Source organism: Meriones unguiculatus, chromosome 18, assembly GCF_030254825.1.
Source record: "Meriones unguiculatus strain TT.TT164.6M chromosome 18, Bangor_MerUng_6.1, whole genome shotgun sequence".
NCBI classification, from domain to species: domain Eukaryota; kingdom Metazoa; phylum Chordata; class Mammalia; order Rodentia; family Muridae; genus Meriones; species Meriones unguiculatus.
In genome coordinates this window covers 12932291-12945812 of record NC_083365.1, presented here as the reverse complement: position 1 = coordinate 12945812, position 13522 = coordinate 12932291, and the positions used below count along the sequence as shown (strand labels likewise).

General features: G+C 51.8%; 1 long non-coding RNA gene across 1 annotated transcript in view; it reads left to right on the top strand.

The window, feature by feature from the left end:
- The first annotated feature begins 2163 nt into the window (after nucleotides 1-2163).
- Nucleotides 2164-13522, top strand: part of LOC132648939 (uncharacterized) — a 37292-nt gene continuing 25933 nt past the window's right edge. The window contains exons 1-2 of the long non-coding RNA XR_009587336.1: nucleotides 2164-2715; nucleotides 5258-5353. This is a non-coding gene — a long non-coding RNA (uncharacterized LOC132648939). The remainder of the gene's footprint in view (nucleotides 2716-5257; nucleotides 5354-13522) is intronic.

The following is a 13522-nucleotide window of genomic DNA, read 5'->3' as shown; positions in this document are numbered from 1 at the left end:
CAAGGAGGAGATGGAAGAGCCATCCTTGTTGACTCCTCCAGAAGAGGAGGGCAGCAGAGGAAGGAACACAGCAGGGGGCCAGCTGTGTCAGAGGGGTCCCAGATTGCTGTGGGACAAGAGAACAGCTTGGCTACAAGGATAGTGTGCAGGCGACTGGGGAAGGGGTCGATGCCTTCTCCTCACTCTGGGTGATGCCCAGCCAGGACCTAGAGAGCCTGGTTTCTTCTCAAGGCCTCATGCACGGTTGGCACCAGAAGTGAGATGGGCATTTGGGATGGGGGTGGGTCAGCTTCTAAATGCCCCACATGTCACAGTAACACACAAGAACTCCTCTCAGTACAGTTAGGCACGGGCATTGTAGGGACACTTTTCTACATGGCTCTGACTTGTCATGGAACACTGACAGGAAACAGTACTAGGGAACCCCTTTCATGATCCCCCCCAAAGAATCCCCGCCTTTCACCCTAGCGGCATGTGCTACCCAACTGTGACAAGCACGTTTCTGAGCGTGGACATACGGACACCATCCTTCAGAAGCCGACAGCCCACACCTCTCACTCCAAAGGTGAATGCTGCTAACAGGTTTCCAAACAAGCCGATTATGAGCTTCTGACTGTGTACACTAACACACAACCCCCACAGTACACTCTCACGTGCAAACACAGACATGCAAACCGATTCTTCATACTTACTTATGGGCTCAACACACACACACAACCATTCTGCACCCTTACACACATAGTCAGACACACACACCTAGTCTGTCTGCTCTCCTGCACACACAGACGCTAGCACCCACTCTGCATACACACATATGTTCTCAGACACAGTTACCCATTCTGCACACTCACAAGTATGCTCCAACACATGAACCCACTCTGTACCTTTGCATGCATGTATTGCCACATGTACCCATTCTTACACTTGCATGCATGTGCACAGGCCCATTTTACACACTTACATACGTATTCAGACATACCCACCTACTCTACACAGAAAGACACGCGGAATCACACATACTAGAACTCACGTGGAGAAACACGGGGCCCAGCTGAGGCCATAGGTTGGCTTTACTCTCTATCATTTTTGCAGTTACAGAGCATTCTGCACCCCCTGCCGGGTCTTGAATTCTGGGTTTTTTGGGGTGGGAGGGGACCAGACTGATGGGTCTGGGCGGGGACATCCCACACTCTTCTCTCTCCAGGGTTTTTGTCAGCTGCATCTTGGCTCTGGGGAAGATTTGTTGCTTAAGCTTCAACATGGGCTCCGCTCTGGCTGGTAGAGGGGGCTGGAGCACAGAACACTGGGAGATGGGAGGATCAAGGAAAAGGCAATCAGGCACATGCCAGCCTGGGTCTGCTTGAGACTCTTGCATTCACGATGCTGCTGGAAGGGCTGGTGTGCATCGGGATCCCCGTGAGACCCTACAATACACCTATATGGCCATCTTCCTGATCAGGTGCAGGAGCATGGTCGAGTGGCAGGCTGTGGCTGCTCTGGAAAACCCAGCAACAGCTCCCGTACCCTTTCCCCGGGGGCTGGTGTTTGGCTCGCTCTGCGGGAACCTGCTGAATGTGGGCTCATCATGGAAACATGCTGCTGGATGTGCATGGCTGCGCCTTCCTTTCAGAGTGAGGGTCAAGAGGAAGAGGGTGGGACGTGAGACAAAGGGGAGACAGCTGGACGAAGGAGGGACTGGGGGAGAGAAGAGTGGCTCTGGCAGACTGTGCAGAAACCACGAAGCAAATGCTAGCTAGACAAGACAGAGGGGTAGTGCTGTGTGTGTGTGTGTGTGTGTGTGTGCCAGTAAAGTACAAATACAAATAATAGCAAGTGTGCCCCGCCTTACCTGGCCCGGGGTGACAAATAGAATGCTGTTGTCCAGGGACCAAACCCCCAAATGGAGGCCCCATCAAGGGGCAAAGGATCCTCATGCAGAGCCAGAGGGGCTCCAGGAGCACAGGAGGAAGGCCTGAGGATGACCTTGAACCTTGCTGACCCTGAGAGGGGCTCTCAGCACAGGGTGACAAGCCCAGGCTACCCCAGTGAGGCTAGAGGGCTCACTGCGGTACAGGCTCCAGGGCTGGTGGACACGACGGTGCTCCTCATCCGTTTCCTTTGTCCCTCTTGGTCTGTTTCAGTGTGACACTGGCTAGCATCGTGGGAGCCTCTTTGTGTCCTCCTGAAGCCTCTTCCAGGATGTGACTGTTGCTATGCCCACCTGTCAGCCAGTGCCCGGAATCTCCTGCAGGGCTGTCTCAAAGAAAATGCTCCGGAGGACTTGAGGAAATACGTAAAGAAGAATCCCAGTGGCAACAGAGTGGTGGTGCAGGCCTTTAATCCTAGCACTCAGGGAGGCAGAGCCAGTCGGATCTCCATGAGCTCGAGGCCAGCCTGGTCTACAAAGCCAGTCCAGGACAGCCAAGGCTACACAGAGAAACCCTGTCTTGGGGGAAAAAAAGTGGCTATAGGCCATAGATTCTGACGAGCTTGTCCCGGGCACTGTAGTAGGCAGCCCTCTTCCTGCTCATCTCCCTCAAGGTTTACACAGACCCTTGGCTCACTACTATGGAACCTTGGTTGTGGGTGACACCAGGGCTTGAAAGCCGTGAAGAACATGTCAGCACATCCCTGGGAGGCCCACAGCCGGGAGGTTGGGAAATCATTCCTTTGCCCTAGGCATGAATCCCCATCGGGCCACGCAAGATGAATGAGGTTGGGAAAGTGGTTTTGGCCACCAACAGTGATTGCAACTATACTGATGGGAGTGTGTACACAGAGGGCGAGGCCCTGGTTTTCTTTATGGCCCCAGGGGACACTGGGACACTGGAAGGGAGGAACAAAGGCCTTCTCACCCCCATCTCCCGGCATCTTGGGTTCTAATTTCTTGGCCTTTCCACCCCAATTTTCCTACCATCTTGTACCCGAGGGCGCAGAATAGGGGATGATGAAGTGAAGGCCGAGGCTGGATGCCCTCTGACCTAGCCTAGCTCTGATCCGTGGTCCCTGCCTTGTCCACACCAGGCCATCACAACTTACCTGTTTGCTGTCTCTTGAGTTTGGGGAGTTGGGTAGGTATGTGGAAAGGGCAGGAGGGAGACTCTCCTAGTCCAAGCTTTCTCTGAGGGAGAGGTATGTGAATTGTCATTTCCCATGGCTGGGCCTCTCTGGAGTCTCCGAGTGGATCAGGTAGGACCACATATGTCCTCTTCAAAGGCCCGTTAAGAGACAGTAAGAGATTTGGGGAGGCCTTGGGTGAGATGAGCTAAGTGTCTGGCAGGCTCAGGAGGTCACAGGACATGCCTTGAGCTCTGGGTACGATCGAGTATTGCTGGGTGGGTGGTGACTGTGTCCCCAGGGCTCTTCGCTGTGGGGCTCTCCTGAGAGTTCACATGCAGGTAACCGTGTCGTCCTGTCCCGCCCCCTCCCCCACCTCCTTGTCCCACACAATCACCACGGATCATTTATTGTCTGGCTTGGCTGGGAATGCTTTGGATAAAGACCTCCTGGTTTCTGGGCCCAGGGATGTCTCACTAGACTCTCATTAGATGGGCAAGAGGCAGACAGCAGTGGGGTCACACCTCAGGTTGTGTGGGCCTTTGTATATATCCGTGTTCCTGTACCCTGCCCCACAGGTTGAGGTTGAGGGCCCACCCAGAATCTGGAGGTCCTATTTTAACCTGATTGTGGTAGACACAAAAAGACCCCACTATCTATCTATCTATCTATCTATCTATCTATCTATCTATCTATGTATCTATGTATCTATCTATGTATCTATCTATCTATCTATCTATTGTAGAAGGGGCAAAAAACTACTTTAGGGCCTGGTGACATCCTCCATCATTGCCAGAGTAGTCTTGTCACACAACACACCTCTCCCCGGCCCTCTCTGACCAATGATGGCATGGTCCTCTTGGCATAGGCCTCCCTCTGCCCCTCCAGGACTCTGGGAAGCTCCATGTGGGTACCTACAGAGGTACCCACCAGCTCTTTGCTGGTTTCTTTAGAGGTATCAACCTCAGCTGCCTTATATGCCACCAAAGCTAGTTTCCGCTCCAGGGAAGAATGGAGAGCACACATTTGTCTTTCTTTTCTGAGGCAGACTCATTAGACATGGAATGTGAGCTTCTCGGAGTGTGTGTGTGTGTTGGTGGGGGGGGGTTGTTGAGGAGGTGACGGACATTCTGTATACCAGGGGCCACTGCCAAATTTAAGAGGTGGCAGGGTGGGTGTTCCTGCCCTGTCTTAGTGTCCTAGGAGCTGAGCATCTGGGTGAAGGAGAGGGGTGAGCCTGGAGAGCGGCTATATTTCTGTCTCCTGGAAGGGAAGCTCATCTGCTATGTGGTTTATGGGAGGAGATCTGTTTTTCTACACAAGGAAGCGGAGACCCGGGAAAGTTAAGAAGTTTGTCCAAAATCACACAGGTGACAGGGGTCAAGCCAGGACGAAGGTCCCCATTTTCTGACGTGAGGTCCCTGAACTATTCCCAGGGTGGGTATTCTCTCCCCGTCTCCTGCCCTGAGGATTCAGCACGCTTCCTCATCCGCGAGATTGCAGGGCTCGCTAGCTCTGAGCTCACACAATCGCAGGTGTGTGGTTAGCGCTGCTGGATTCCAGTCATCGCCTTGTGACTTTTGAAGGCTGGCCACTCGACGCTCTGGCGCGTCTGTCACCTGTCACACGCAGTCCATGGCGTCTCTTCTTTGCTCTGGGCTTAGTCTTACCTGACGTAAGGGGGTGACGGATGGGTGTTGTGGCTGGGGGGTCACAGTCCTCTGGTTGGGGCTAACAGACAAAGGTGACCAGGGACAGTGCACAACCCAAGGCTGTCACTCATCCTTGCTGCCTCCAGTCCCTGTTCTTTAGAGTAGTCAGAGCAGCTGCAGAGGCCACACACACACATCTGGCAGATCTGCTGACTTTCCTGAGGGTGGTCAGGATGAGGGATGAGGGATGAGGGATGAGGGCTGGGGTCCTGGCAGTAGGACTGGGCTGAAGTCACACAGATGCCAAAAGGATGTGTTTTGGATCAGACTCCCCTAGTGACCCTGATGAATGCCCTTGGTGTGTGGGGGGGGTCGCACTCACTCTGCCTCCCTTAAGCTTTTCCTCCTAACCCACTGGGCACAGATTCAGGGGCTTGTCCTCTCACGCAGGTGCCCACACCGCCCATGGACGTACCCCTTCCCATACTCCCCCTCTGACTCTCACTCTTTGTGCCCTGTATCCACTAATGTCTGTGTCCCCTTTCCAGATGGGGCTAGGGAAGGTTACACCGGATCACGCTGCTATTTTTGGAGCAGGAACATGGAAGGGGCTACGCGCCATCAACTCCATTAAGGAGATGCAGGTAAGTGCTTTGTGGTGAGTGAAGAGGGCTAAACCAGAGGAGGTGAGCGAGCCTTCCCCGCCCTGTCTATATCTAATTTGTTTCCATGTACAATCAATTATTACAACCCCAGCCTGCCTTATGCCTCCTGAACTTGTCCTACAGTGCCCTCTGCTGATCATTATTCTAAATGACAGCACGCTCTACTGAAAGGGTTGCAATCCACCTTGTTGCTGGGACTTGCCTCTTTCTGGACCCTCAGTACTCACCATGAACACTCCCCAGGCATGCCTGATGGCTGGACAGGGCCTCATGTGGCTGACTAGATAACTTGATAGGTGTTTGGGGTCACTGGAGAAGGAGTATGAGAAAATGGGATTCTGGGTCAGTGACCTGATGGGTCTTGGTGGGGAGGGGGCATTCCCAACAGTGAAGGTGGGAGGTTCCCACAGATCATTCAGGCTGAACAGTTACAGAAAAACCTGACAATCCTAGGCTCAGCTGAATCAGCAATGAAGGACCTTGGCAGAGCCTTTTTACGCTTGAGGTGACTAGAATGCAGCTCTGGTCAGGCGGGCTGGCGGGAGCTCATGTTTCCACAGATGAGGAGGCCGGAGTGTAGAGACAGCTCTCCTTCTGGGTTTGGGAGCAGCTGGAGGGCTGCACCTGTGGGCCTTGCCTAACCTGTTGTGCTCAGACATGGCTGATCACCATTTCCAGCCGGGCAGGTTACACTGGGGGAAGACAGGCGCAGGGCCTGGGCAACGTGGAGTGATACCCTGTCTCTAAAACTCCGCAGGGGGCACTCATCTAGCATTCACGAGGTCCTGGGTGCTAGCCTAGCACCGATAGTAAAAACCTTACAGAATGAGCACTGGGTATGATGGCACATGCCTGTAATCCGATCACTTGGAGTACTGAGGCAGGGGAATTGCAAGCTCTAAGCTAGCCTGGGCTATGTAATCTAGACCCTGTCACACACACACACACACACACACACACACACACACACAATCAGCCAACCAACCAACCAACCTTATCTTACAGGCTAAAATAGGGAGGTCCATTGCCCAACCCCAACCAACTTCAAGTACCCAAGCTACTTGTGTGCAGCCTGTAGTTTTAAAAGCGGCAGCTCCTTTCCTGCAGGTGAGCATGACCCTCTCAGTCCCCAGGAAGTTTGGGCACAGGCGGGACTGGCTTGTCCCCATTAGGGTGTGTGCTCAGTGCTGCAGGTGGTGCGGGAAGAGGTGGGCCGGATCTGTATTCATCAAGTTTCCCTCAGGCTAAAGGGTAGCCAGGGAGTTGGGCCCGTGCCACAGCGCCCGGGGCAGCCTTCCACTGTGGCTGCCTTCAGATGCTCTTCTCTAGCCAGGCGGTGCCCTGCTCAGACTTCTACACCACCGCGGGCCTCAGCTTCCTCACTTCCCACTCAGCTCGACCCGCCGGACAATCCCTGAGCTGGCGAGTCTCTGGAGCAGCCCCTCAAGCGGCTCTGATTCTCCACCTAAGAGGGACTCAAGGGTTCCCCACTCCTTCAGGGCTTTGCAAGGTCCTCAGGCCCCTGAATCAACTTCTAGGCACGTGGGGTCACAAACACAAGAACAGAGACCTGGAGTTCCGTTTGCGTAGAGAAGATGCTGACAGCATTCATCCTCATGTCTAACCTTGCCGCCTGCTCTGGAGCGAGATCCTGCTATCGCCCTCCCCCCAGACAGAAACAACGCCCGAAGTAAGGGAAGGCGCACAGCCCTCCGCAGGCGTGAGGGGCTTCTGGGCACCAAGAAGGAGATGATTCAGGAGTGGCGGTGGGATGCTCCGGAAGCGGAGGGAAATAAGGATAGCAAGGGTTCGCGGGGGACAGTCCTGGGGGGCTTCCTGGAACTTGTTGGTCCATGCAACGGACCTCCCTGTTTTATCCTGTAAGCTAGAAAGCTGGGTTCAGGATCTGGACTCCAAAGGAGACACAGGAGTTTCCCTGATCCCTTTCTCACATGCCCCAGATGTTTAAGAGGGGACCAGCTCCTGAGTACTGTTGGTGCGTCTTGCAGTGGGGTGCTTTTCACAGGTTCTGCTTAACGCTTCATGCGGACCACCTAAGTTCCCGCCTCGCCTCCCCGCCCCCGCCCCCTTTACCGTCGCTGAAATGCCAGTTCGGAGAATCGGAGTCATTTCCTGTTCCACCGCTAGCAGACCGCAGGGCTGGGGGCTCAGCCCAGGGTGGCAAGGACACGCGCCGTCACCTCCATTGCGCTGCTTCCCTTAGCTGGGCTGTTATGGAGAGCTCTTGGCAAGGCCGAGGGACCCAGCCACAAGCACCTGTGCTGTTAGGTGTCATTGCTAAGGCAGGGAAGGGAAAGACAGGTCCAAAGGACAAGGAGAAACACTGAAAGAAATCTGACCTCTTGGCCTGGGGATTTTGAGGAAATGGAACTGCCAGAACCTTCCATGCACTGCACTCTCTCTGGGCTCCTTCTACAGCATACGTGGGTGGGGAGACCACCCCTATCTCAGAAGCCTTGGGGGTTCATCCACATCCATATTCATCCCAAAAGATGCCTCATGAGTTGCTTGTGGAGTAAGAACGGGCTAGCCTGGACCCTGCCTCCTGCTTCCTCTCCTATAGTCCCGAGGTGCGTGACTGAGATGCTGTGGTGGGCTTTGCTTCCTAGAACAGAGCCGGGAAACTCCGTGGCTGGTGGCCGAGAAGCTCCATGGCTTGTGGCTATTATGGAATAGAGCAGTAGTGGCCAACACAGAATTAGGAAGTTCACAGAGACCTTTCGCTTTCGAGTACAGTAATTCGTATTTACGTAGGAAGACATACAATTACAAGTTGCTTTCATTTTTAATATTTCCATTTGATTTTGATTAGATAATTATATTGATTTTTTAAATTATGGGGATAATGATTTTTTAAATGAATTTCAATTCAGGTTAATCTTGGGATTTTGCTTTCAAAATTAGGGACATTAGGTTTTTCAAGGCCACAGGATCTGCTCAACAGCTGGTGCCCTGTAATCAACCTTTGCGGTTGACTGTTGGTTGGTTCATCTTCTGAACCTACCCTCTCTGCTCTGGAGGAGAGGGCCGGATTGCTCTCCTGAGCCGGAGTCTTTAGACATCAAGGAGGAGGTGATCCTTTGACCTCAGGGCTGAGACTCCTGTTGTCAAGGGGGAGCTTATTTCCACCTTGACGCTCCTGGGGCTTGCTTGTTAAAATGTTCCCTGGGGGGTCCTCTTCCAATGGGTGTGAGATGCAGTGCGCTCCCGCTCCTGCTTGGTGGTGAGGGTAGAATGGGAAGGAAAAGGAACTGTAAACCAGTCCTGCTCAGGGACTCCCCGGGCAGTCTAATCTTGAACCTGTGCTTTGCACATCTTTTCACAGTTGACTTGGTTCAGGACATGGGCTGGCAGCGTGAGATTTTTTTCTTTTTCTTTTTTGAGACAGGGTTTCTCTGCATAGCCCTGCCTGTCCTGCAACTTGCACTGTAGACCAGACTAGGCTTGAACTCACAGAGATCCCCCTGCTTCTGCCTTCTGAATGCTGGGATCAAAGATGTGCGCCACCACATCTGGCCACATCGAAAGCACTCAATGAACCAATTTGGTGCCCAAGAGCTCTTTGGAGGTGCGGTGGGGCAGTATTGCTGTTACCTTAGAAGTCATCCTTGATGGCGGTGAAACATTTTGAGAATGCGTGCAGCAAATGGAAATGCAAATATTTTAACTAGCTCTTCTAGGGTTGCACCATGGTGACATATAATTTTATTTCTAAAACTGTCTTTTAGAAATAGTTCTGTGGACTTTGACTGTGCTTCAAAATTTCTAAAACTTTGTGGGCTGGATTATCTCGTTAAGCCTGGATTGGATTGTCTCAAGTGTCTTTATCATCCTGGGTCACTGTGACAGGTGATTCATACATGCACCAAAACACATCAAAAGTCATCCTAATGACTGGATTATTTTGCTAGGAGCCTCTCACAGAGCCTGGAGCCTCAATGTTCTGAGTCCTGACTTTAATTCCTTCCTACTGTTCAGTTTTTGTCTTCCTGGAGACAGCTGTTGTTATGTGGTAGCTCAGATTGGCCTTGCCCATTGGGGATGACAAAGTGAAGCCTTTACGGCACAGGCCTGACAGTGCTGTTCTCCAAAGTCACTCTCTGGGTCAGAATGTGAGCATTTAGAATGAGGATGGATGAGGGCACAGGCCATGCGCTCAGGCAGTTCACTTTTCTTGCCTCCTGTGTGTTCCAGGTTTGGCACTATTAAGGCCTCCCCCCCCCCAAAGTGCTACTGGGCCCAGAGTCTACAGGGTCCCACTTTTTCAGACACAGGTCGGGTGCACTGGCTTTGTGTCTTTGAACACTAGTTCATTCTGAGGGGTTAGCAGTATTGTTTGATTTTAATCCCCTAAGGCCCACACTTCTCTGGGAAAGTCCTGGAATACACTATAAAGCCATTGTAAAACCTCCCAGGGTTTCTTTCCTGGGTGGAGGACAGAGGGCTAAACCATCACAACACCTGAGGGGCTCAGGGAGGGAGGAGAGAAAAGGGAAAGAGGAACAGGGAGAAGGAAAAGAGAGGAGCAGTGGCCAAAGGGCCTTTATAACTTTTATAACTTTTCCCACGGGGAACCCGGTCCCTCAGGGCACACTGCTACCTACCCTGGCTAGACTGGTGTGTTTTCATCTCCTGACCTTAGACAGCTCTTTGGGGGGCTTAAACATACATTTGTGACTCAGCCCCTCAGATCCTCAGGGCCAGGCCATTTTGGCTCACCATGGTTATCTCTGGTGTCTGCAGCACCCTGTCTTTTACTGAATGAGTTACCACCTGTTGTTCCCTGGAGAACTGCAGGGGAAGGGTGGAGCGAAGGATAAGGAGTCAGGAAGAGGAAGTGGAACTTGTTATGAAACTTTGACATAGAACTCTGGCTTCAGGAACTTGTCTGAGGCAAGATGGGGTAGGACAGAGACCTCGGCTCGAGGACTATTCATATGGTGCAGGCTTTGTTTTTAAACCTGGTGTACGTCACTTACTGTACTTTAGAGATGTATGACATCACCTCCAGGGAGGTGTGGAGACACTGTCAGTCCCCTCCATACATGCATATGTACATACACTTTTTTGTTTGTTTTTTTGAGACAAGGTTTTTCTGTGTAGCCATGGCTGTCTTGGAACTTACTTTGTAGACCAGGCTGGCCTCGAACTCAGAGAGATCCATCTGCCAGAGTGCTAGGATTAAAGGTGTGCACCACCATGCCTGCCCATCTGTACCCTCTTAAGTTTATAGACCTGATAGACATTTCCAAGCTTTCTTTGAAGATGGGCAGAGACATGTGAGCTTTTCTTCTTCCTTCCCATGGCTAAGCTGGCTGTGAGCTGGCTGTGAGCTGGCTGTGAGCTGACTTTGGCCGCTTCCATCAGGCTTACAAACAGGGATGGCAGAGCCCCAGGATGAATATGAACCGTGCCTGTCTCCATCTTAGCAACGTACACTTTCTCTGGGCCTGCTGAGGTGAGAGCTGTGTTTCCATGTGGGACTAGTTCCAGCAGCTGAGCCAGCACTTTGATGCTGGTCCCGCGTCTCAGGACGGCACTTTCTCCGTCTGCGGCCCCGTTTCTACCGTCCTCCTCTTTTTGTTTGGTGTGTGTGTGTGTGTGTGTGTGTGTGTGTGTGTGTGTGTGTTATATGCACAGACACGTGGAGGCCAGAGGACCTTGGGGGTCCTGCTCTATCACTCTCTGCCTTTTAGGCTGTCTCCTTGGCGGCCAGCAAGCCCCAGAGGTCCTGCTGTGTCTGCTCCGCACAGCTCTGGGTTACAGGTGCACTCACGACTGTGCTCACCCTTGTGTGTAGGTGTTGGGGCTCCGAGAGCACGTTCTTATATCCGTGCAGCAAGTGTGTCCACACCGAGTTGTCTTCTCGGCCCAGGTGGCTCTCGCTTCCTGAACCGGGAGCAGTTCAGGCTGACTCAGGTTTGCTAGTTCTACCACCGCTTTCTCACTCCTTTGTGTTAGCTAGGTGTCTGGACCTGGAGCCCAGACAGCTCTGAGACAGATCCCACCTTGTCCCTCACTGTGTGTCTTAGCTACTTTTCTATGGCTGTGACAAAACACCACGACCAAGGAACTTACAGAAGATGGCGTTTAGCAAAGGCTTGTGGCTTCAGAGGGCGAGTCCATGACTTTCATGGTGGGGGCATGAGAGCAGGCAGACAGGCATGACGCCAGAAGCAGAGGCTGAGAGCTTGTGTGATCCACAGGCAGGCGGCAGAGACTAACTGGGAATGGCTCTTGAAACCTCAAAGCCTCCTGCCAGGGACACATCCCTTCTAACAAGGTCACACCTCCTAATCCCTCCCAAAGAGCTCCATCAACTGTGGCAGAAGCATTCAAATATATGAGCCCATTTCTTTTGAAGATTTATTTACTTTTATTTTATGTGTATGGGTGCCTTGGCTGTGTGTTATGTGCCCACAGAGGCCAGAAGAGGTGTCAGATCTCCTGGAAATGGACTTACAGATGGTTGGGAGCTGCCATGTGGGTGCTGGGAATTGAATGTGGGTCCTCTGGAAAAGCAAGCCGGCAAGGCTCTTAACCTCTGAGCCAGCTCTCCAACCTAGGCCTTTCTTATTCAAATCGTCACATTGTCTAACTGTCCATTTTTCTATCTATGTCACAGTTGGTGAGAGACAGTGAACGGATATGTGAGAGCAAGCACCAATCAGGTCCCTGTCCAGTGATGAAGTTGTGTGTTTATGTATGTGGACACTATATATATATTTCTCTTTTCCCCCCTCACACACGTGTGTGTATACATGTATATACATATGTATATATGTATGTATTCAGGATTTTTTTTTCATTAGCAACTGATGAGACCTAACAAAATGAGCTTAAGAAAAAGAGGAATTTACTAGCTCACTAAACTGAAAGCCCAGGTTCAGGCCAGCTCCATGCATAGCATTAGCCATATTTGTGTTGGAACTATTTTCTAGGTTTTGTCTATACAGTAAATGAGATGCCTAGCCTTAGGCCTTAGATTTGCAGCTCCATCAGGATGCCTCTTTCTAGAGGAGCGTGGGAAGGCTATCTCCTGGTCCTGACTGAGGCATGACCCCTTGTCCAGCCAGTGTTCCTGGCTGTGGTGATGCTGGGATCTCATTGTTCGGGCTTGAGTCACATGCACACCCCTGGCCAAGTCCATTCCTCTTCATCTATTTAGAGTGGAGGTGAGAAAGGGGATTCTAAGAACATCTCCACTGTATGTTTTTCTTAGAAATAACACCAGTCTTTTCTAGTATGCGGAAGGCTGAGCAGTTTCCTGGCAGCGAGGACTGATAAGTACACCCTCCCATATATAGTCTTCCATAGCTTTCAAGAGACTTTATAGTAATTCCCTCTAAAAAGCCATCTCCAATCCCCATGGGCTTCACCCACACAAAGGCCCACTTTTCTGTTACAATTCCCTGTACACTTGCCTCCCAGGTGGTTGGGGCTTGCCTCACTTCTTCTTGCTCTCTCTCCTGACTCTCTGTTAGGAAACATCCATTGAGCAAATGAGAGCTTCAAGAAATACCTGGAAAGTGTCTCAGAATAAGGTGGTTTTCTGCAGCATCAATTGTTCTCATGACAGGAAGGCTCTGTTTAGTCTGATCAGGCTTTGAAAAGTCTCCAATTAGTCCTGAAATAAAACATTATCAGATACCACCAGTTCAGCCCACACTGTATTGTCAGTGTCAGGGAGGGACGGCCAGACATCCTGCAAGGAACTGGTGATGAAGAAGGCAAAACTGCTCCAGCAGCAAACGATAAAGCCAGTGCTGGATCAAGTGGTTCTCAGGCCTGGGGAGGTGAGGGCACAGGCAACTGAGCCATTCTAGTCTAGGAAGGCGCTGCAGGCCCCATCCTGAGGGCCTGTGAGGGCTGCATCTGGAGTCTGAAGCAAGTTCCTTCCTCCCCGGAGGGCCTGGCTTCAGACTCTAGCTTGCTGACTTTAAGGCAACCCTCTGAGCTGGCTTGCACACATTCCTGCATGCTGGTGGCGACGGATATCTATCTCTCACAGAGGGCTAGTCTTCTGTCATGAAGGCTTTCTAGGTCAGCTTTATGAATCTTGGTGTTATAAGCCTGATCTTGAGAGGTGGACCTTTTTTCCTCACAGTAAAAAATTCATTTCTTCAT